Source organism: Myotis yumanensis, unplaced genomic scaffold (assembly GCF_028538775.1).
Source record: "Myotis yumanensis isolate MYYU_CA2020_CCGP unplaced genomic scaffold, mMyoYum1.0.hap1 SCAF_4, whole genome shotgun sequence".
NCBI classification, from domain to species: Eukaryota; Metazoa; Chordata; class Mammalia; order Chiroptera; family Vespertilionidae; genus Myotis; species Myotis yumanensis.
In genome coordinates, this window is record NW_027223755.1 from 36,246,205 (window position 1) to 36,268,809 (window position 22,605).

At 41.3% G+C, this 22,605-nt stretch overlaps 1 long non-coding RNA gene across 1 annotated transcript in view; it reads left to right on the forward strand.

Annotated features, from left to right (window-relative positions):
- The first annotated feature begins 876 nt into the window (after positions 1–876).
- The window catches only part of LOC139008072 (uncharacterized), a 39,272-nt gene continuing 17,543 nt past the window's right edge, over positions 877–22,605 (forward strand). Inside the window, exon 1 of the long non-coding RNA XR_011471090.1 lies at positions 877–929. This is a non-coding gene — a long non-coding RNA (uncharacterized lncRNA). The remainder of the gene's footprint in view (positions 930–22,605) is intronic.

Consider the following 22,605-nt stretch of genomic DNA (forward strand, 5'->3'; position numbering starts at 1 on the left):
CATCTATCTACCTACTTATCTATTCTATATATTTATAAATCTTTCCCCTACTCTCTCTCTTCCTCCCTCTATCTCACCTTACAATGGCAATTTTAGAGGTCACATGTTCCAGGTGGCCTAGTTTAAAATTTAAAAAAAAACAACACAGAAGCAGCCTGGATTCCCAAGTCACCACTTAAATGAAAGAGCTACTTTAAAGAGTCACCCAACCCACATTGGAACATGATGTGAACGAGAAATACACTTTTATTGTGTTAAGACAATGGGATTTTGTGGTTTATCTACTGAGGTCGCTAGAGCTCATTATCCTGTGCAATAAGATAATAAAGCACTCACCACAGTGCCTGCCGGGTAAAATGCACTCAATAAATGTAAGTAACATTTGTTGACATCATCATTATCAGTATTGGAAAGGACATGATAAGCTTCTGAATATTTGGGATTAAGTTCTAACTTGCTACTTACTAGCTGCAAAAGACACTTCACCTCTTAGGACTTCATTTGATAAATTGAGATAACAACCCTAGCCTCACAAGGTTGTTGTGGGGATTAACACAGGAGGAGAAACATTTTTGAACAAAACAGATAACTGTTAAATATTTTTACCAAATGATTATATAATTATTTTTAATTATTTACTGTCATTCATTGCCATATTTCCAGAACATTCCTATAGGAGTATGTACCCTTAGCCCAGTGATGTTGGGCTTGATCATGTTACTTGCTTTGGCCAATAGTCTGTGAGGGGGTGTGGCACATCCACATTCAAGTAGAAGCTTTAGGAACCACTGTGTGTGGATTAGCAATATCTTTTTCTCTCTCTTTGACATGAAAAAGGTATATCACCAATTGGGACTTCACCTTCTTCCTGGTCCTGCAATGAAGACAAATGAAGCAGAGTCACAGCTGAACAGCAATCAGCATAACTTGTGAGTGAGGAATAAACTCTTATTGTTGGAAGCCACTAGGATTTGGAGATTGTTGATTACTGCAGCATAACCTAACTAAGCTTGAGCTAAGTTACATATTAGCCTAAGGGGATTGACTAATAGAGTAACGTCAATGTAGACAAAGGTGTCTGGCACTTTACTGAAGTTTTCCTTCCTTGACATTTTTCTCAATACCTATTATAATCAATGATTTGAAAGAGGAAATAATACTCAAGCGTGCACATTACAAGATCCTGAGTTAATGACTAATAGTTTACATGACAGAATCAAGATCCAAGAAGAGATAAACAAACTGGAACAATGGGGTAGGTCTAGCAAGATGCCATTTAACTCAAAGAAATATAAGATCCTCCACACAACTTCGGGAGAAGGAAGGTGGTAGTTCTCAGGAAAATAATATGAAGTTTTATCTGATAGTCAACAAAATAGAAGGCAAAAGTATGAAGTGGTTGCCAAGCAAAGGACTACTGGATCTCAGGCTATATGCATAGAAATGTGGTACCCCAAATAGAGTTTCAAGTATCTTCACAAGTATGATCACTTTAATTTATTAAATTCCCTCTTAAAAGTGTAGAACCAAAACTGAAAAGGCTTAGATTTGGTTTAACTCCAAAAAGACAGTGACTAATTTGTATATGTCAGTGTAAGTCTTGTAGAAGAGGAGAGTAGGGGCATTTAAGGGAGGAGAGAAGAGGCCACCAGCATAGGGGAGTTTAAATATTTGACAGCCTGTCTTTTGGAATAGGCATTAGAATTGTTCTGCGTGACTCTGAAGTGCAAGTCAAAGGCATGGAAAAGGAAGGGATTTTCAACAAATAGATACCCCCCAAAAATTGAATAGGCTTCTTAGAATGTGTTCAGGAGGAGATCCATGTAGTAATACAAATAAGGGTTGGTCTCAATAATGGCAAAAGTCTCTTCTAAATGAGAAAAATCAAAACCAATTTACACAGGGCAGGACCGGATTAAGCCAGTGGAATACTTTGGGGAGGCTATTAATAATTCACAATTTGCAGTTCATGGTGGAAAATGAATTTAACTTACCAATGAAAAGTGCAAAAATGGAATCATTGAAGCTGATTCTGCTTTCACTCCCCCAGAGCCAGGACAGCAAATGTGCATTTAGATTTAGAAACGGGCTGGTTTGTCATGGGTAGGCTTTCTTTCTCATGTCAGCAAAAGTAAGGCACCGTTGGCAAACTCTCTGTTTTAAACCTGGCATTTCCATTTTTATTTCTCTAAAACAGAGGGAGGAAATGGTTATGGGGATACAACTAGTCCCAACTGGTAAAAGAAAGGCAAATGGCCAACACAAATATTATAGCATAAGGCTGAACCAGAGGAGAAACTAGAAGAAAAGATCAGTCCCTCCAAAAACGTTCTCTCAAAATAAAGGTCGTGCCAAGGAAAGCCACAGGTGCAACACCGCAAGCCCCACGGAGAGCTTTAATCAGGAAAACCGGGCCTCAGGCACGCACGCGCGTGCAGCTTCCTACCGCCTTCCTGCGTGCCTTTTTTTGAAGATTAGGAGACAGGAGGTTTATTCATGGCCAGATGAAAAAGCAATACACACTTTAAATGGCAGCCCTGGTAGGATTCAGATTTCTACAGCTTCTTCCTCTTCTTCTCATAAATCTCGTTCTATATATTCTCCTGGGGCCATCTTGCTTGATCTTGCAGTTTCAACTATTGCCTTTAGGCTGAACACCTTAAAACCAAAATCTTGCAGATATCTGCCCCCTTGGACCTCCTCCTGACACCTCAAGTTTAAAATGCCCAAACTCCTACAGTTATCCTCCTCCTATATGCCTACATCAAGGGATAGCAGATACCCAAGTCAGGAACTTAGAAGTCATATTCCTTACTTCCTCTCTCCTTCATCATCCTTTCCATTTCTCCACCTCCCACCTCTTCGTTCCCATCCAAGTCCTGTTAATTACATCCACCAAGCACTTCTCTCCATCCTGGCTAGCACTACCATAGTTCCGCCACCATCATCTCTCACCTGCATTATTGTAACATTGTCCCAACTGGTTTTCATGGTTTTAATGTTACCACCCTCTCATCTATTTTCCACACAGCGTTCAAAATAATCTTTCTAAAAATATAAACCCGATCATATCACTTTTCTATTTAAAACCTTTCAAATATTCCCTTTGCCATCAGAATGAAGTTAAAAATTGCTAACATGGAATTAAGGTCCTTGGATTTTGGACCATGCCTTCTCTTTAGCCTCTCTCTACACATCTCAGGAGCAAGATTTAACTGAGTGCGGGGGGGGGGGGGGGGGGGGGGATAGTAAAAATAAATAATTTTTAAAACACTAAAATTAATGCAAAAAAACCATAAATAAAATATCCACTTTTTAAATAAAGGCAAGATCAGTATTACTGATTCTTCCCTTTGCCTCAAGCTCCATTCTGGCTTCACACAGAACTGAGGGTAGAACAGACAAATAAATTGGGGGATGCTATATAGCAATGAGAATGAGTGGGCTACAACTACACACAATAGCATAGATGAAGCTCATAGATATAATGTTAAGTAAAATGAGCCAGACACAGAAGTATAGACACTAGAGATTCAAAATCAGGCAAAACAAATCAAGGGTGTTAAAAGTCAGGACAGTGGTTTCCTTTGGAAGGAAGCATGAGGAGGTCTCCGGGATTCTAGGAATATTCTTGTTCTGTATGTTATATGGGTTTTATACTTTGGGAGAATGCATCAGTCTGTTCATTTACGATTTACGTATATTTATATGTGCTGTACTTCAATTTAAAATGTTTTAAGAGTTGTCTTACTCAGAAGGTAAAATATATAGAAGCAAGTTGAATTGAGATGACTCCCTGGAGGAGGGAGAAGAAAAGCAATCAGAGCTGTGGGAGGCAGCCTTTAGGGCACTGTTTTATTTCTGGGCCTCTATCCTTGACTAACTCCAAGGCCAAAATAAGTGAAGTGAATTCTTCATTAGCAAGCATGGCTAGCACCCAACCCGACGCCATGTGTTTCACCCATTCAGAGCACTGGGCTGTGAAGAGTTAACTCTCCAGTGGGTACAATTCACCAAGTATTAATTACAATTGCTGCTTGCTCCGGATTTTCTGGGGATAGGACAGGACAGTTGAGATTTCATCCAAATCCCAGATGAACCTTTCCCCTAGAAACCAGACCCTGCCATATCAGACATGACAAGACTTCCAAGCAGTAGACAAGGCAATCATCCAGGAGACTGGCAGCCACTGGCCAGCTCTGCCAATCCCCCCACGCGGCTGTCAGCATGACCAGCACAGAACGTGGCAGCCTTCCTACCGTCTACCGCAGAAGCCACTCATTGTGTGTTGGGGCAGGAGCCACCGGAGGCAGGGAAATGCTGTTTCAAAACGTGAATTTGGCCCAAACATGGTACATTGTGGCCTAGTTCCTAAACAGGAGCAGAGTCTGTCCTGGCTACCAACGGTGCCCAGACTCACGGCCAAGCCTGCAGAGGCTTTTCAGTGGAAAGCGCTTGGCTGCTGTGGATTTTAATGGCCCCTAAAAAGGGGAAGGCAACAGGCAAGGAGAATGGTCAGCAGATTTTTTTCCGGGGTGTCCAGGAAATGCCAACAATGCCATCGCCAATCTTCTTGAAAGGGAAATGACCACCCAGGAACCAACCCCCTTTCTAAACTCAGGCCTAGGGTCTGGGGTCAACTCTCATTCTTCCGCTTCCAAATGAGTTTCCAGAAGCAGCTCTGGGCTGCAATATGGATGGATTTGGAAGACATTACACTAAGTGAAATAGCCAATCACAATGGAACAAATGCTGTATGATTCCATTTACATGAGGTACCTAAAGTAGTCCAATTCATAGAGACAGAGGATAGAATGGTGGTTGCCAGGGGCTAGGTTTGGCGGAGTGGATGGACTGGGGAACTATTGTTTAGTGGGCCTGGAGTTTCCGTTTGGGAAGATGGAAAAAGTTGAATGAATGCTGGTGATGGCTGAAAAACATCATAAATGTACTATAACACTACTGAACCATATGCTTAAAATGTTAAATTTTATGTTATGTACATTTTACTACAATATTTTATAGAGGGGGGGGGGGGAAGCAGCTGGGAAAGTGAAATTCTCAACCACATCCCATGCTGTGAAGTCATCTTATCCCCCAGGAGTTCTGCCCCTGGGCGGTGCCCTGACCTGGAGCCACCAGTAAGCTCAGTTCTGTATCTCCAAAATGTATATTTGAGTGAGTAAAGGCCTTTCTTCCTCATTCTACCCCCAATATACCTCCTCACCACATACCCACCAGGGGGATAAACTGACCAACAGAATTACATCAAAGTATTGCACTAAAATATTAAAGAAATCATTTGAGAGATGATCCTGAATAAGATTTCACGAAGAAGAAGGCAGTATATCCAGTGTAGTTTTCTGTAGAGCCCCTAATTCTACTACCTCTTTTCTTCAGCATTTTTCTCACCATATACTTCTCTACCAAACCCAGTCTCAGGTCTCCTGCTTAAGGAAAAACAAAATCCTCTTTCAGGAAAAGAACCCAAACTCAATCCCATGGACGTATAAAGTAGAAGTGTTAACTTGGTAGTTCTAGCAAGGACATCAGCTCACAGATTTTATCCATGAACATGGCCTTGGGTGAAGTCCGACTGGGGGATTTCCGGGGGTAAACAGGAGTGGTGGGGCAGAAGATGCATGGAGATCTTCAGAAACTCCTGACGGAGCATTTAATCGCTGTCTACTTTTCATTAATTACAGACCACCTTGAGCCTCCCCTCTGCAATGATTTCTTTCTATTAGGGTCCCCTCACAGGTTTCTGGGCATGTGGGAGAAGAGAAAGCCAGGAATCCTAGGAAAATGAATATAATAGCTACTTTTCTTAGCATATCCTATGTAAAATACATTATTCTACTTAATCCTTACAACTGTCTTATTAGGGAGAATAATATTCTTCACATTTGACAAATGGAAAGCAGAGACTTTGAAAGAGAAGGCAATTGTCTGTCTTTTAACGTCTTTTAACATCTATATAAATACACTGAGAGTCACAGAGGAGCGTTTTTGGTTTCTGCTTTTCCATATTTCTCCGTTTACAACTTTCTCTTTGGAGCCCAAATACCAGCACCTCCAGGCATTAGAGTATAGAAGTCAGAGCATAGTCTGAAGTCTGAGAGCTCCTATGTTTGAATTCACCACTGACTAGTTGAATCGCTTGTGTGTATTTGAAGCATCAAATCATGTATCTGAGAGAACATGTGTGAGAACCAACCCTATCTAATAAGCATTCCTTATATAACAAAGTTGTCTTTAGAAAAAAATCTTTAAAAAGATGTCTGAAAATATAAATCAGAATTAAACGCTGTAAACACATTCTATCTGGTTAGGTCTGCATCAAAGGATACATTTTTGCAGTCCAGATTGTATCAGCTCCTCCAACATTCAGCAACACATAGATGCCAAGCACTGCTATGGAACAGGACACACAAAAATAAAAGATTCAATCCTCATCCCCAAGTAGGTCACAGTCCAGCAAGGGATACGGGTAAGTAGACAAATAAATGAGCAGCAGGGTAAGTTATACTACAGAGATGGCCACAATGCAATGGGAGCCTAGATATGATAGGAACATACCAAGGAACAAAAGGCAAAAAGCATCCCATGCAAAAGGGATGAGCATGTGCAAGGATACACGGGCCTAAATGAATATGTCACTCCCAGGCAGCTGCAAGTGGTTCACAGCTGGAAAACAGGTGTGGCCTGTGGCTGGGGACAGCGCTGGGCAGGTAGACCAGGGCAGCTTAGAAGGTTTGTCAGTCTCTAAAGAGTTTGAATTTGACCCGATAGGAATCCATTGAAGGCTTTTCACTGGGAGGTAATGTGATATAAAAGTTGATGTCACAAAGATAACTTAGGTCCTCTTGTGGGAAACAGACTGGAAGGAAGTAGGGACAAGGAGACCCATCAGAGCTCCTGCTATTATTCAAGTCAGAGGGAATCAGGGCTTGAAGACAGACTCAAGAGACTTTGGGAAATGGGACAGAATTTGGGAGGTGAGCACATGTCAAGGAGGAAAGTATTTAAAAGTATACCCATATTTGGGGCTTGTACACCAGAGCAGTAGTCCTCTGTCCAGCAGAGAGAGGAGGGCACTTCTTACAGTGAGCATAAGAGCAGACCCTGGAGCATACAGATAACCTAATGCCCATGAATACTGAGCTGCAAAGTTAGGGAGCTCCGTGAACCAACACTTAATCCTATGATCTACTATCTCTCATTGCTTCACCTCTCATTCTGCTCACAAGAGCATAGTATATAGAAAGGCTTTCTTGAAAGCTGGTCTTTCTGCACACCCTGCTGTCCAGGCCCATTCTCACTGCACACAGCAGCCTATGCCCGACTCCTCTGTGTGTGCCGTGTAGAATCCTTTACTGTGGGTTGCTAAAATATAATTGAGAGTAGCTTATCATCATGGAGCAGCATACCTTTAGTTTTAAAAGCAGCTGGGTTTCTAAGGACTTCTGAAAGCCATAAATGTCCCTAATTGATCCACAGGTCCAATGGCTGCCAGACAGTCCGGCGGGGTCAGCTCAGACACATTCATCCACACATGGCTGGCCTGCCCCAAACCAAGCCATGCAGCCAGCCAAGCTGTCAGTGATCCCTCTGGGCTCAAGTGTCTTTGGGATGAATTGCCTACAGGTCACAACCAGAGAACGCACATTTATTCCCCCATCTGAGGAAATAATATTTTATTAATTTCCCATTATAGCTTTTATCTCTCATAAAGATGCACACACATATTAGCTACAATAATGTTCATCAACTTATTGTTTGTCATCCAAAAGGTTGCCAACCATCTGGATTTCCAACAACAGGCTACAAATAAGTCCATCGACATCATGAAATAGTTAGCTCCCCAGCATGCTGTTCCATAAATGAATCTATGGTTGGGGGAGAACACTCACTACAGAATGCTTACATAAACACGGACCCACGAGGGCAAGGGCTTTGTTTTGTTCATCGTTGTACCCCCAATGCCTAGAACAGGGCCAGGCACATAGTAGCCATTCATTAAGTATCTGTTGATCAAATCAATATAAGAAGAGGGAAAGCAGATGGTAAGAGTATGGTTCTATTTTTGTAGAGAGGGAGAAAGAAAATTAAAAAAGCCCACCCGCCCAGAGAAAGTTACTGCGAACATTTTGATACATACACACACACACACACACACACACACCCCTCAAGGTGCTGTTGTAACAAGGACTAAAACAGAAACAAGCCATGGGGGAGAGAGGATCCCACTACAATCTCAGCTCTTGCTGTGGACTCACTCTCCTCTGCATTCCAGAATATCGTGGCATTATCTAGCCACGATCCCACATGAACCCAGAGCACTAATCTGCACTAACACGAACAACCCTTGAGTTTACATGCAGACTGACCCTTTGGATTTAACCTCATTATCAACCTGGGTCCCATCCAGTGCCCTCAGGACTCCTGCACTCTTGCTAGAGCTCATCCTTGTCCCTCATGACTGAACCTGTGAGAGTATCCAACTCCTCCTAAGGCAGTGGTTCTCAACCTTCTGGCCCTTTAAATACAGTTCCTCATGTTGTGACCCAACCATAAAATTATCTTCGTTGCTACTTCATAACTGTAATGTTGCTACTGTTATGAATCGTAATGTAAATATCTGATATGCAGGATGGTCTTAGGCGACCCCTGTGAAAGGGTCGTTCGACTGCCAAAGGGGTCATGACCCACAGGTTGAGAACCGCTGTCTTAAGGGAAAGGGTGTTTCACTGCTCTCCTCATATAAGCAGATGGCAGGGCAGTCCTCTCCCTACTCCCCAAGCATGAGCAAGCGAACACTCTTCACCCAGTTTCTGCACGGGCAATTAAAAGAGCACCCAAAGGCCTCACCTGCCGGGGCTTCATCCCAGTTAAACCATGACTGCCCTGGAGGGCAAACAAAAACACTGAAACTTTGTAACATCAGCTTGCACAAAGTTGCCCTCGTCCCAGAGCTGATGTGTATAATCCTCTCCTGGCTGAGCTCATTGGCTTAGCTCGCTGGCGATTTTATAGCCCCAGAAGCTATCTCTGATTGCAAGACCAAGAATTGCCAAATGATCTTAAACCACAGCACAGACGGGCCCAGCGCCACCCGAAGAATATTTGGGGAAGAGCTATTTTAAACGAATCCCCCTGGGGGTATAAGGCTACTTTTCCGTCTAGACTCCTGCTAACACCTGTTGCTCACCCATCCTGACCCCAGGACACCTCCCCCTTGACAGCAATGTGGCCAAGACACACCATGGCCACCTGACAGAGCCCAGAGATGTGGCCACGTGAACAGCAGTCCTAGGCAGCCGAGGCATCACATGCTCTGGCGAAGCCTGTCAGGCCCAGACAGCTCTGCTGCCCCGTGTCAAGAACCATGTGCGGGCAGAGAGCTGACCTGGCAAGCCATTATTTTAAACTTGCAGATGGCCAGGGAAGGGAGTCTTCCTCCTGAGCATGTCACAGACTTGGTTCTGGTGTGCCAGTCAGTATCGAGCAAGCAGAAGAGAGGACCGCAACTTTCTTGTCCGACTCAATCCATCCCTCCCTCCATATCTCAGTCCCTTTTACTACATCCCCAATAGGTGGCTGCCTTGCCTATCCTTGAGTCCTTCTGGTGGCCAGGAAGCTCACTGCCTCATGAAACAGCTCATTTTATTTGGTGGCAGTTTTTCTTATACTGAACCAAATCCCTTCCTGTAGCCTTTCCTCCTTCTGTTACACTTTAGGAAGTTACATAGAAAGAAATCTCCTATTCCTCTCAGGCAATTCAGATTAACATAGGCTTCTGTGCTTGGCTTTCTTTCCTCGGAGGAAATATAAAACAGAAGCCGGTACACCAAAAATCAGTAAAGATACTACCTGATTCAAACTAGATACTGGATGGAACAGGATAAAAAAAAAATATCTCCCCAGTAACTCCTGAAACACAAGTCAGTCTTTGAAAAACATATTCAATACTCATAGCTCCTTGGGCTCCTCTTGGCTGTGACAGTTTCTCAGGCTTTCCTTGTTTTTTGATGACTTTAACAATTTTGCAGTCCTAGCAGGTATTTTCTAGAATGTCTCTCAGATGAGATTTGCCCCGTAATTAGACTGGAGTTATATGTTCTTTCGGGGGGAAGACCACAGAGGTAAAGTAGCATTTTCATCACATCGTATCAAAGGTACTTACTATCGTCAACATGACTTATCACTGTTGAGGTTCATCTTGATCACCTGGCTCAGGTAGCAACTGTCAGATTTCTCCACTGTGAAGTTACTACTTATTTTCCCTTCCCACATGTGCATCTTGGAATGCACGGCTGACACTTAAGTTGTGGGGAGTTAAGCAGCCCCTCCTTGAGGGCAGAGTAACTACATAAATTATTTGGAATTCTTCTACATGGAAGAGTTCTATTCTCTCCTATTGGTCTTTTATTCAATTATTTACTTATATCAATATGTACTCATGTATATTTATTTTATATTTGAGTTATGATCCAATACTATCTTATTAATCTTGTTGCTCAAATTGTTTCAGCTTTTGCCACGGGAAGCACTTTCCATCAGCTCCCATGTCCCTTTGACATACCCCCATTATTGTGTGAAGGTGTTGGGGGTTATTTTGCAAATTTCCTTACTTTCTGGTATTAGGAGATGCTCCAGAATCATCTTGTGTATGGCCTGCCCTACTCCTAGAATCAGCTATTTCTATTATTGGAGAATGGTGTTGGAACAAAGATCCGGGTACTAGGGACACTGCTTGCTATAGGGAAGGTGTTGCTTTCAGCCTCCTCAGCTGACAGAGTAAGGAAATACATGTGAGTGTACCACCCCATGTATAAACATGTCTATATTAACCAGCTACATCTATATCAGTTCATACTGACACCTCTGACTACATGGATCTTTCTAACCTCCTCCCCTTGCTTATCTGTAACCCTCACTCCAACAGTAACAATCCTGCCTCCGGCCACCCACTATCCATTTACTTAATCATTTATAGTATCAGAATTGTTCATCCACGCGCCAACGGGAAACAACCTTACTCATTAGAGCACAATGCTTATGTACACTCCCGTTTGCCTTTCGTCCTATAGACTCTGCTTATTTCCAAAGTTCCTTGGGTCAGCACCTTTTTCCTCCACCCCACTCGGGGAAGTTGTTTCATACTTCATAAGGCAGCTAGGTTGTTTTGTCACATTCTCTATTTCATCCTGGGAACCTCTGACTTCCTAAATTATTTTTTTTTATTTGAAGATATTAAGGTTCACTCTTTGCACTTTAAAGTTCTACAGGTTTTGACAAATTCAAATTGACATGCATTTACCATTACAGTGTCCTACAGAATAGTTTGCCCACCCTAAAAAAAACAAATTCCATATGCTTCATCTATTCAACCCTCCCTTACTCCCAATCCCTGGCAACTACTGATCTTTTTGCCTTCTATATAGTTTTGCTTTTTCCAGACTGTCATATAACTGTGATCATACAGTATGTATAGCCTTTTCAGACTGATTTCTTTCACTCAGCAATATGCATTTAAAATTCATGCATGTGTTTTCATAACTTGATAGCTCATCCCTTTTTATCACAGAAGAATAGTCCTTTGTATAGCTGTAACGCAGTCTGTTATCTATTCACCCACTGAAGGACATATTGGTTAATTCCAATTTTTGCTGATTATGAATAAAACTGTTACAAACATTCACGTGCAGGTTTTTGTGAAAGCATACGTTTTTTAATCAGTTGGCTAAATACCTACAAGCATGTTTGTTGCATCATACGGCAAGACTATAATTGAATTTATGAGAAACTGTTGTTCCAGCTTCCAAAGCGGCTGTGTCATTTTGCGATGAATAAGAGTTCCCATTGCTCTGCATCCTTATAAGAAATTGGGATTGTTAGTTTTTTGTTATTGTTTGTTGCTGTTTTTGTTGACCACTTGTAATAAGTATGGAGTGGTATCTCGTTGTTTTAACTTATAATTTCATAATGACAAATGATGTTTAGCATCTTTTCATAGGTTTATTTGACATCTATACATCTTTTTTGGTGAAGTATCTATTCACATCTTACCTCCATTTTTTGAAATGGATTGTTTGTTTTTTACTGTTGAGTTTTAAGTGTTTTGCAGATTTTGGGTGCAAGTCCTTCATAAGATATGTGTTTTGCAAATATTTTCCGGCGACACTATTGCTTGTCTTTCTTAGTATCTTTCACAGAGCAGAATTATTGATTTTAATAAAGTTTAACTTATCATGTTTTCTTTTATGGATTGTGCTTTTGGTATTATATCTAAAATCTCATAACTAAACCACAAGGTCACCAGGATTCTCTCCCATTTTTCTCTAGAAGCTGTATAGTTTTGCACTTTACACTTAGGTCTCTGATCCATGTTGAGTTAATTTTTATGAAAGGTATAAGATCTGCATCTCGGTTTATGTTTTTGCATATGGACATCCAATTGTTCCAATACCACTTATTGAAAATATTGTCCTTTCTCTATTAAATTGTCTTTATTCCTTTGTTAAAGATCAATTGATTATATGTGTGTTGATCTATTTCAGGCTTCTTTTCTGTTCCATTGATCTCTGTGTCTAGTCTTCAGTATAGTGTTGACTATTCCATATAAACTTTTAATCAGTTTGTTAGTGTTTACAAAATGACTTCCTGGAATTCTAATTGAGATTGCTTTGAATTTACAGAACAAGTTAGGAAAAACTGATGTTTTAACAATACTGAATCTTCCAATCCATGAACACAGAATATTCTCCATTTTATTTAGATCTTCTTTTTTACTTTATTATTTGTTGTTAATCCTCATCTGAGGATATTTTTCCCATTGCTTTTTTTTTTTTTTAGAGAGAGTGGAAAGGAGAAAAGGGGGGGGGGGGGGCATTGATTGGTTACCTCTCGCATGCACCCTGACCAGAACAGGGGTGAACCTGCAACCCAGGTACATGCGCTTGACCAGAATCAAACCCGTGACCCTTTGGTGCATGGGCTGAGACTCTAACTCTGAGCAACACTGACTAGGGCAGATCTTTATTTTTTTAATCAGAGTTTTGTTGTTTTCTGAATATAGTTTCTGTATATAGTTTGTTAAATTCATGCCTAAGTATTTTTTGCTACTGTAAATGGTATTTATAATTTCAAATTCAAATTGTTCTTATGTATATAGGAGTGCTAGTACCTGATAATAGAGTATTCCTAATTCCTCCCTCTCATCTCTTATGACAGTGCTGTCATTCATTTCACTTACCCATACGCTATAATTACCCAATACTTTATTATCAGTACTTTAAACAAATAGGTATCTCTTAGATCAATTAAGAATAAGATAGCCCTAGCCGGTTTGGCTCAGTGGATAGAGCGTCGGCCTGTGGACTCAAGGGTCCCGGTGTTGATTCTGGTCAAGGGCATGTACCTTGGTTGCGGGCACATCCCCAGTAGGGGGTGAGCAGGAGGTGGCTGATCGATGTTTCTCTCTCATCAATGTTTCTAACTCTCTATCCCTCTCCCTTCCTCTCTGTAAAAAATCAATAAAATATATTTTTTTAAAGAATAAGATAAATAAAAAATACATAATTCCTTTTGCAACACTCTTTTTTCCTTTATATAAATCAGATTTTCTAACTAATATATTTTTTGTCTTCTGGGAGAACTTCTTTCAACATTTCTTGCAAAGAAGATCTGGTGGCAATAAATTTCTTGGGTTTTTGTTTACCAGAAAATATCTTTATTTCTTCTTCACTTTTGAAGGATAATATCAGTGTATATAGAATTCTAGGTTGGTGGGATTTTCTTTCAACATGTTAGATATTTCATTCTCTTCTTGCTTACATGGTTACTGACAAGAACTTAACTGTAGTTCTTATCCTTCCTTGTTCCTGTAAGGTATTCTTTTTTCTGGCTTCTTTTAAGATTTTCTCATTATCTTTGGTGTTCTGCAGTTTGAATATGGTTGTCAAGTAGGTATTTATCCTGCTTGGTGTTTTTTGATCTTCTTAGATCTGTTCTTTGATGTCTCTCATAAATTTTGGAAAATTCTTGGCATTTATTACTTCAAATATTTCTTCTCTGATCTTTCTTCTTCTGGCATTCCAATTATACATTCTTTTTAAAAGTGTACCTACAGTTCTCGAGTGACCAGTTCTGTCTTTTATGGAAGTTCTTTTCAGTTTAGGAAGTTTTTATGGACCTGCCCTCAAGCTCAATGATTCTTTCTTTGGTTATTTCCAGTCTACTGGTGAGCCCATCATGGACATGCTTCATCTCTGCTACAGTGTTTTTTATTTCTAGCACTTCCTTTCAAACTTTCCTAAAATTTCCATTTCCATGCTTACATTATCTATATGTTCTTGTATGTTGTCTACTTTTCCATTAGAGCTCTTCGCTTACAAATCATAGTTATGATCTAATCAGTCTAGGATGTGGCTGATTTTTTTAAAGTTCCCTGAGTGATCCCCAGTGTGCAGCCAGAGTGGAGAACCACTGCTCCAGATGTTTGATTTTTATGCCTAACAATAAAGGTGTATTTGCCCCTAGAGGCAAAATTGAATTCAGAAGCCTCCTTGCCTAGCCTCTGTCAATCAGTGCTGCATATAGCAGAGGAATGAGTTGTTAGGTTTAGTTGTCAGGGAATTTTCTTCATGGAAAAGAAGTGCATTAAAATACCAAATTACAGTATTTACATATTTCATGTTTTTTTTCCCAACTGTGTTCCCATGGCAACTCAATCCATTTGCTCCCTACTTTCTTCTGAGTTATTTTCCATCATGAGCCATGCTTTATTAGTGAGGCAAACAGTTTGCCCTCTGAATGACTGCTTTGCTGTTTATTATTTCTTTGCCAGGAAACTCAACTCTAGTCACATCTTTCTTACTCCTGTGCTATATGAGCTCAATAGTTAGCTTTGCTAGTTTGAGCAGAAATAGTGTCCCTGACCACTTTTCTCAGTCTAGAGAAGTCTGAGGGTTTTTTCCCATGAGCTGGCCAAGAAAAGGCAGTGGAGAGAGGGGCTTCCCTCCGGGAACCTGGGAGTGGGAAGATATGCCAGGAAGGGAATGGATTGAGTCCCAAGGGCCACTCAGCTTAAATGGGCAGTGGATAAAGGGTAACCAGCTCCCCGGGACTCTCCAGGCTCCGTGGGCAGAGTCACTGGTAGAAAGGTGTCACAGCATTGGAGATGGTCACCTGGTAGCAAGCAGGAGGAGAGTCCTGCTTCAGCCTTGAAAGGATTACTGGATCTCCCCAGAGGAGGCCCCAAGGAGACACAGGACACTGAGATTTCTTTGTGATTTCTCCCAGACGACTTGGCAGACTACAGGGCCTGTTTGTTTGCTTGAAACTGTGACATTTCACTTGCTAATGGGGCTCTGCTTTGCAAGGAGATGGGATGCCAAAGAGGACTGCAGGAGGGAGGCACCAGGCCCCCTGCTCCAGGGCAGGTCTCCTCGCTGCTGCCTGTCGCCTGTCGCCAGGATGGACCCGGGCCACCAGTGTCAGAGGAGAGTCAGCCGCACCGGAGACAGGCGATGCTGTGAAACCGTCTCTCCTCACTTGCTGACTCAGAACCTCCTTCTGTGCCAGCAGCACTAATGGAGAAGACTGGCTTCCTCCTCTCTCCCAGGCGCCAGAGCTGTGGTGCAACTGTCCTTGCGGCAAGAGGGCTGGGCACCCAGGTGGCACCTCAGAATCAGCAACAGAAATCACAAGCAGGGAGCACTTCCCTCCCCTGCAGGGTCGGGTGGTCCGTGCTCACTGCCAGGTTCTGAGAGTCACCTTCAGGACTCTTTTGCCAAAATCATTTATTCAACAACCTCCTGTATCAGGGTCCCCATAGGAAACAGGAGCCACTCTCAACTTGGGTAATTTGAGGAGAGCTTAATTAAGGGACTCTTTACAAAGGTAAGGGCAGAGAAGGGGGTAGGAAAACCACAAGGCCTGGTGTATTCCCTCAAAGCTAATCATAGCAGGCAATGCTACCCCCCTCGGCCCACATAGCAGAATCCAGAGACAAGGCTGTGTGGAGCTGACAGGAGCTGAGACCTTCAGTTGCGGAAGAATGCCAGCATGCCATGGGCACACAGGAAGAGGGCCTAATTCTCCTCCCTGCCATCCATCTGCTGCTGAGCTCCCACTGCCAAACCCAACCACTAAGGCAGTCCACACAGCTCAGCCTCCTGGGGCACAGAGCAGGGTGTAGGGGGAGTGGAAGGATCTGGGAAGGTCGATAAAGACATCAAACACCCTCCCCAATGCACCGGAGCCACTGAGATGGGATACTTGGTTCTATCATGGCCAGTGCCCTCTCAAACGCCAACACATTCCAAGACAACAGTGTCCAGGAATTGAAAGGGAACACTGAGAGTCACAATGTGTTCAGCCATGAAGAAGGCAAGTGGAAGCCTCCCTTACACAGGACAAAGGTGTAATAGTAAGAACACAGACACGAGCATCCTAGCCCGATTCGTTGGTCCATCCCAGCCTTGAATCACACGTTTCTGGCTCAAAAGGAAATCATGAGCACCCTGAAATACCCAGGGCATGTGGCTACCTTGAAGGGGAAAATAAGACATTTGGGGGCGAGCTATCTGAATCTGTGCCAGTAACCTGCCTTCTGACGTACACCCTTGCTTGCCAATAAACGCACACTCCAGCTTGCTGATAAACTCCATTCTTATCAAAATCCATTCTTATCTGTCCTGCCTTGCAGAACCTGTTTCCCGGAATACTCCCATTTTACAGAGACCATAAACCATGAACCATAAGCAATCCCCGGAGGAGCTGGTGCCAGTGCTGGCAAGCCTTTGGGTGTAATCTCACTTCCCCCATCTCAACTCACGGGGGAAGTCTAATCCATATTTGGGGGACAAAGGAACTAAAGGGTATAAAGGGAAAGCTTCGTCCATATTCATCACTCAGGATTTAGAGACTGACCCCCCTGAGTCACAGCACTAGTACAATCTGCAATAAAGGCAACTTTTCTGAATATTCTCTGAATGCCCGGCTGATTAATTCTCCCGTGCCACCTGGCAGCTTATCTGCAACAACCTATTTAGAAAAGAAAGTGTAAAAGTATGTCCCATTATTCTGAAGTTTGGTGTCATTTGCACTGAGAATATACAACATTAAAAATAGACAGGCTTTACGGAGTCTGATGAAATGATAGTTGGTCGTTGGAAGTCCAATGTCTAAGGAAAATCTGCAGGATTAGTTGTCCCCATTCTGGTGGAGCTGGGAGAAGAATGGATGTTAGAAACTAGATGTACAGGAGGATATGGAGGAAACAGCAAGATTCTCTTCTGCTACCTTTGAGTGTTGTGGGAAGACAATAATGATTACAACACCTATCCGACCTGATTTCAGAAACTCTCAAACATTCCGTGTTTGGCTTCCACTTCTGTTACAAGGAGCTTGAAGATAAATACTATGTGAGGCTCAAAAAAAGATGCTCTGACCAAATACTAATGGTGATTATGGAAAGTGTCACAGTTTTGTGTTTGTTTGTTTTTAATTCAAAGTCACATACAAACTTGATGGCTCATTCTCTGCTTCAATTTAAAATTTCATGCCCTGGATTTCAAACCTAAAGAGCCATGCTTCATCATTTCAACTCTAGAATTAGCTCACTTAAAGTTTATTAAAAGAAGTAAATTTAACCAAATTGCTCAAAATAAGAGAATGTGAGGTGGTAGAAATCAGATTCAAATTAATTTAGATTGCCCATGCTTTGTACTGCTTTTATTCAATATATTACATTTTTCCTAATTGTTTCCTAATTGTTTGCTATCCCATGCACTGCTCATCTAAGGATCATTCTTCTTTGTCATCCATAACTATGGTGACCATATTTTCCCAAGTAAATATTAAAATTTACCACCTTGACCTGTGCTACACTGGAAAACACATGGTCACCATGGTTATGATACATACAGAGGTACAATAACCATAACAGCATCCACAATAATAGCCAAAAATAGCTTCTCGAAAGCCTCTCTTTAACCCATGAACCTGTTCTCCAGGAAACTTGATTCCTGTATGAGTGGTTCAGAGTAAGTTCACACAAATGGAGGCATTTGTCACTTCCCTTACACTTTCATCCTCCTGCCTCCCCTTATCCAACAACCACCCCTCTCCCATCCCAAAACAACATAGCAAATGTGCTGAACACAAACCAATACACTCCACTCTGCTCTCAAGTGGCACATTTTCTCCACTGTGGTCATTGTATGCGAGCAACAGTGTTATTTTCAGAGTGGTAAGCCACTTTGCCGAGACAGCTGAGGTCACGATCAGTCAGATAGGCCCCTCCGTTTTCAGTCTTTCCTCTTTTCTCCAGTCCAATTGATGTTCAAGTCTTCGCAGATATAGTCTCTGCCTAAGACCCAAATTAGTAATAGGAGGCACTTGGAGAGCCACATGCTTACTTGTGTGGCTGTAGAGTGGCTTCTAGAGGAGAAACATGACTGAGCCCTACTGAGAAGGGGGAATTGATCATTCTCCATCCATTGGGTTTGTAGTCGGATATAAGGCCAAAGACTTTTGTTACTTTCCCTGTAGGTCATGGGGAGCTATCACAGGTTTTGAAGCAGGGATGCAAATTAATCAAAGCCCACTTTGTTGGCAATGTGGAAGTTGAAATTGGGAGGGCTGGGGAGAGAAACTGCAGGTGGGACACAGGTGAGAGAAGAAGAGAGCCCGACTAGAGCAGTGGCAGTAGATAATGAGACAAAAATCGTGAATATTTGAAAAGAAAATGTTTCAACATAGTCAAATGCTGTAGAGAAGGCAACGATAATAAAGGTGTGTGTTTTTTTTAATTTAGATATTTGACTTTGAGGTTGGTGTTAAGAAACCTAAAAGGATGTAACCTCTTTTCTCAGGAAACTTGCACTCTAATTGAGAAGCCTGAAATGTCATTGGAAAGTTAAAGTATCTAGAACACAGTTTAGTGTCTATGAAATATTTGTTAAATGACTAAGAAGATATTCCTTCATCTTTTTTTCCTTCTCACCTCTTACACATTTTTTCTTCCTAGAAACCTGCCTTTTCTCAGATAACAAAAGGTTGCCACAAAAATCAATATTTTAGTTTATGAGTTCCCTTAACTTAAAGATATTTCTCTTTCTTTGGGTTAGTTTAGGCCTCATGTGCCATGTGATAGGTTTCATTTTATTTTAAAGGCCATTCCACTGAAAAGAAAATGGACTGGAGGAAGAAAGATAAGTAAAGAGATTCTTTTACCCCTTTTCTGGTCAGTTTAAGGTGCCATCCCATCTTCCAAAGAATGAGTATTTTAGGCAAATTCTAACTCCGCTGAAACAAAAACACAAATATGCAGCTACACACCAAATCTTTTCCCAAAAATACTAGGGTTAGAACTGGGCGGTCAGCTGAATTCTTGGAAGGCATAATTCCTCAAAGGTGATCCCAGGCTCCCCCGGGAAAAGATAATAAAACTCTTGCTTAAATTATTTGCAATTATGCACAAAATTCAGAATTGCTCAAGGTGTATGTTACTAAACCATGAGTTTAATTCTACAAAGCACACAGAAACAACCCAAAAAGAAACAAATCTGGTTTTATACTATAAAGCAACTATCAAATATCACAAAACCCTCTCAGTCCTCTGTTCTCTACCAGAAGCCTCATTTCACTGAAATACCCCCAAGCCACTCTGTGGAAATGTTTGACTTGTCAACAAAGGCGCAAACAGTAACCAGAGGAGACAAAGAGAAATTGCGTTCAGACTTACAGGTTTATATATAGAGTGGCCAGACATTCTTTTCCTTATTTCGCCCTTTGCACTCGCATTCTCTAGATCACGTGTCTAATTGCTCAAGTCCGTCTGAATAGAATAGGCTGCCTCTGTTAAGACCCAGATTGTTCTCCCCTGGTTTCTTGGTAGTCTTCCCACCCTCTATTACCAGCAGAGTGGTGGGTTTGGGGTTCGTTCCTCAGCAACATACACTAAATTCCATCCAGAGCACTTATTGGCCTGGCTTTGTTGGCAACTTTCCACGTGCGTCTGCATTCCCATAAGGGTAACATCTTCATCCCTTTCCATTTCCCCTTTCCATTTCCTATGGTTTTCTCTGTTTCTGTTCTTTGGCCAACCCTCCCTGCAGCTACATGTGTTTTCAAATCTTCCCTGTGTTTTTAAATTATCCTGGTATTCTTAGCCTTTGGGCTTGCAGGACTTATTCAAACTCTCTCATCTTTCTTCTGCTGCCTTTCCAATTATTTCTGGGTCTCATTTTGCATGGTCTACCCATAGCTTCATTTTTAGTAAAATTTATTTTCTCAACAGTGAAATGCTTTACCAGGATACACGCAGCACAAATTCAGAGTCTTTCAGATGAGTGCCTCCCCCCCTCTTACCACCGCCCCTCTCACCTTCCCCCTCCCCGCCCACCACCCATTTGCTTCCAGGCTGCATTGTGTCACTTCTCCAGAGTTCTAGTATCTCCTTTTGTCATTAGTAACATAGACCACATTCCCCTATCAGAAAAGGTTTCCAGGATTGGGAAACTTATGCTAGGAGTGACACTGTATCAATGGCAAGTGATACAGCATCTTACATTGCTATTCTTCTTCTAGCATCTTACATTGCTTGCCTCCTCCATAACCTCTTCATTCTTCCCCCAAAGACTTTCTGAACCTTGTACCAGGGACATACACACACCAAACAGATTCACACTAGAACCCTGTTAATGAAAATGAACCAGTAATTATCCTCCAATCCACATGGTCCTCACTGTCTTCTTCTTGGATTTGATGATCAATAGTCAGACAGGTGAGTTCAGTTATTTAGGATTCATCTTCCTTCTCTTTTTGTGAGCTGACACATCTTGATAAGAGCCTTTATCAGTAGGGACAGTTTTGACATCTCTATGATTAGTCAGTATAAGATCACATTTAGCTCCAAATAAGTTTTAGTTCACAATATCAACCAAAGAACTTGTATGCATATATGCATAACCCATGGACACAGACAATAGGGTGGTGAAGGCCTGAGGTCGGGGGAGAAGGGGGATGGCTAGAAAGGGTTCTAGAAAGGGAGAAAAGGCAGGGAATATGTAATACTTTCAACAATAGATATTTTATTTAAAAAATAAATAAATTTAAACCACAATATTTAAATGCCACAAAAAGCAAATTTATGGATCATTCTGTAGATTTATGGATAATTCTCTGCTGATGATAATACTATGGACATATTCTAAGATATTCCTATCTTTAAAAAATGACTATAAAAACATTCATTATAAGGTGCCAATTTGAACTCATGCATTAAATTGCCTTCCTTCCTATATTTCCACTGAAATAGACAAAGAAAATTAAATTGAGGGAGAACACATCTATGTCAGTCCTCAAAAACAAAAACCACAGGAAAAGTTGTGACAAATATTTCACAAAAATAGTTGTGACCTTTTTAACTAGGAAAATATGAAATAACAAAATTGACTCAAGAAGAGGTAAGAAATATGAATAAGCTAATACCATCAACGATACTAAAAATACCATTGAAGTACTGTCAAATTATAAAAGACACTTGGCCTAAGAGGTTTTATAAACCTTTAAGAAGCAAGCAATACTAATGCTATTTACTCTGAAAGAGACTAAAAAAGAGATCAAAATTTTCCAATTCAACTTTAAAAACTAACTAGCATAACCCTGGCACCAAAAACGTGGCAAATGCAGCAGAAATCTAAATCTATAGACCAACATTACTTAGTCATGTTCACACAAATCATTTAAAGAAATATTAGCAAATTAAATCAGCAACATGTTTTAAAAATAAAAAGCCATAGCTGTGGTAAATTAAAGATGACTCCAAATTCTTTGCTGTTCTTCCCATTGGAGCCTAATTCTCTTCCACCTGAATCTGGGCTGACATGGAAGCCAAATAAGTTGTAAGAAGTGCAACTACTCTGAAGTCATTGTACCAGGAGAAGCTCAAGGGACATGGAGAGTCACCACAGGATGAGAGGTCATGTGGAGCAAGAGAAAGAGGCCAAGGGGCACCCAGGCTGCAGACATTAACTGAAGAACCAGATCCTTCTGCTTCCGCCTTCCAGGTGATACCATGATGATCAGTAATAAACCATCCACTGAGCTCTTGCCCAGTTCATGGGCCACAAAACTATGAGCAAAATGAAACTTTTGAGACAGATTGTTATGAAGCAATAGATAATCAAAACAATAACCAAACACCTTTCATTCCAGGAATACAAGACACTTTTCAACACTAGTACATTCATCAAATTTAATACATCAAAGGAGAAAAAGTGTGTGATCATCTATACGATGCTAAAAAGATATTTAAAAAATTGAAATGTACTCTTGATTTTAAAAGGAGCTCTGTAGAATATGAATATGTTAATACTGTCTGGACATAACTTGAAAAAGAAAAGTTCTCAATCCAATTACTAATATTATATCTAAAGATAAAACAATAATGAGAAATAAGAGGCAACCGCCCGCTTTTTAACATCATTCTAAAGTGCTTGGAATTAGCCCAGCCGGGGTGGCTCAGTGGTTGAGCGTTGACCTATGAACCAGGAGGTCACAGTTCCATTCCCGGTCAGGGCACATGCCCGG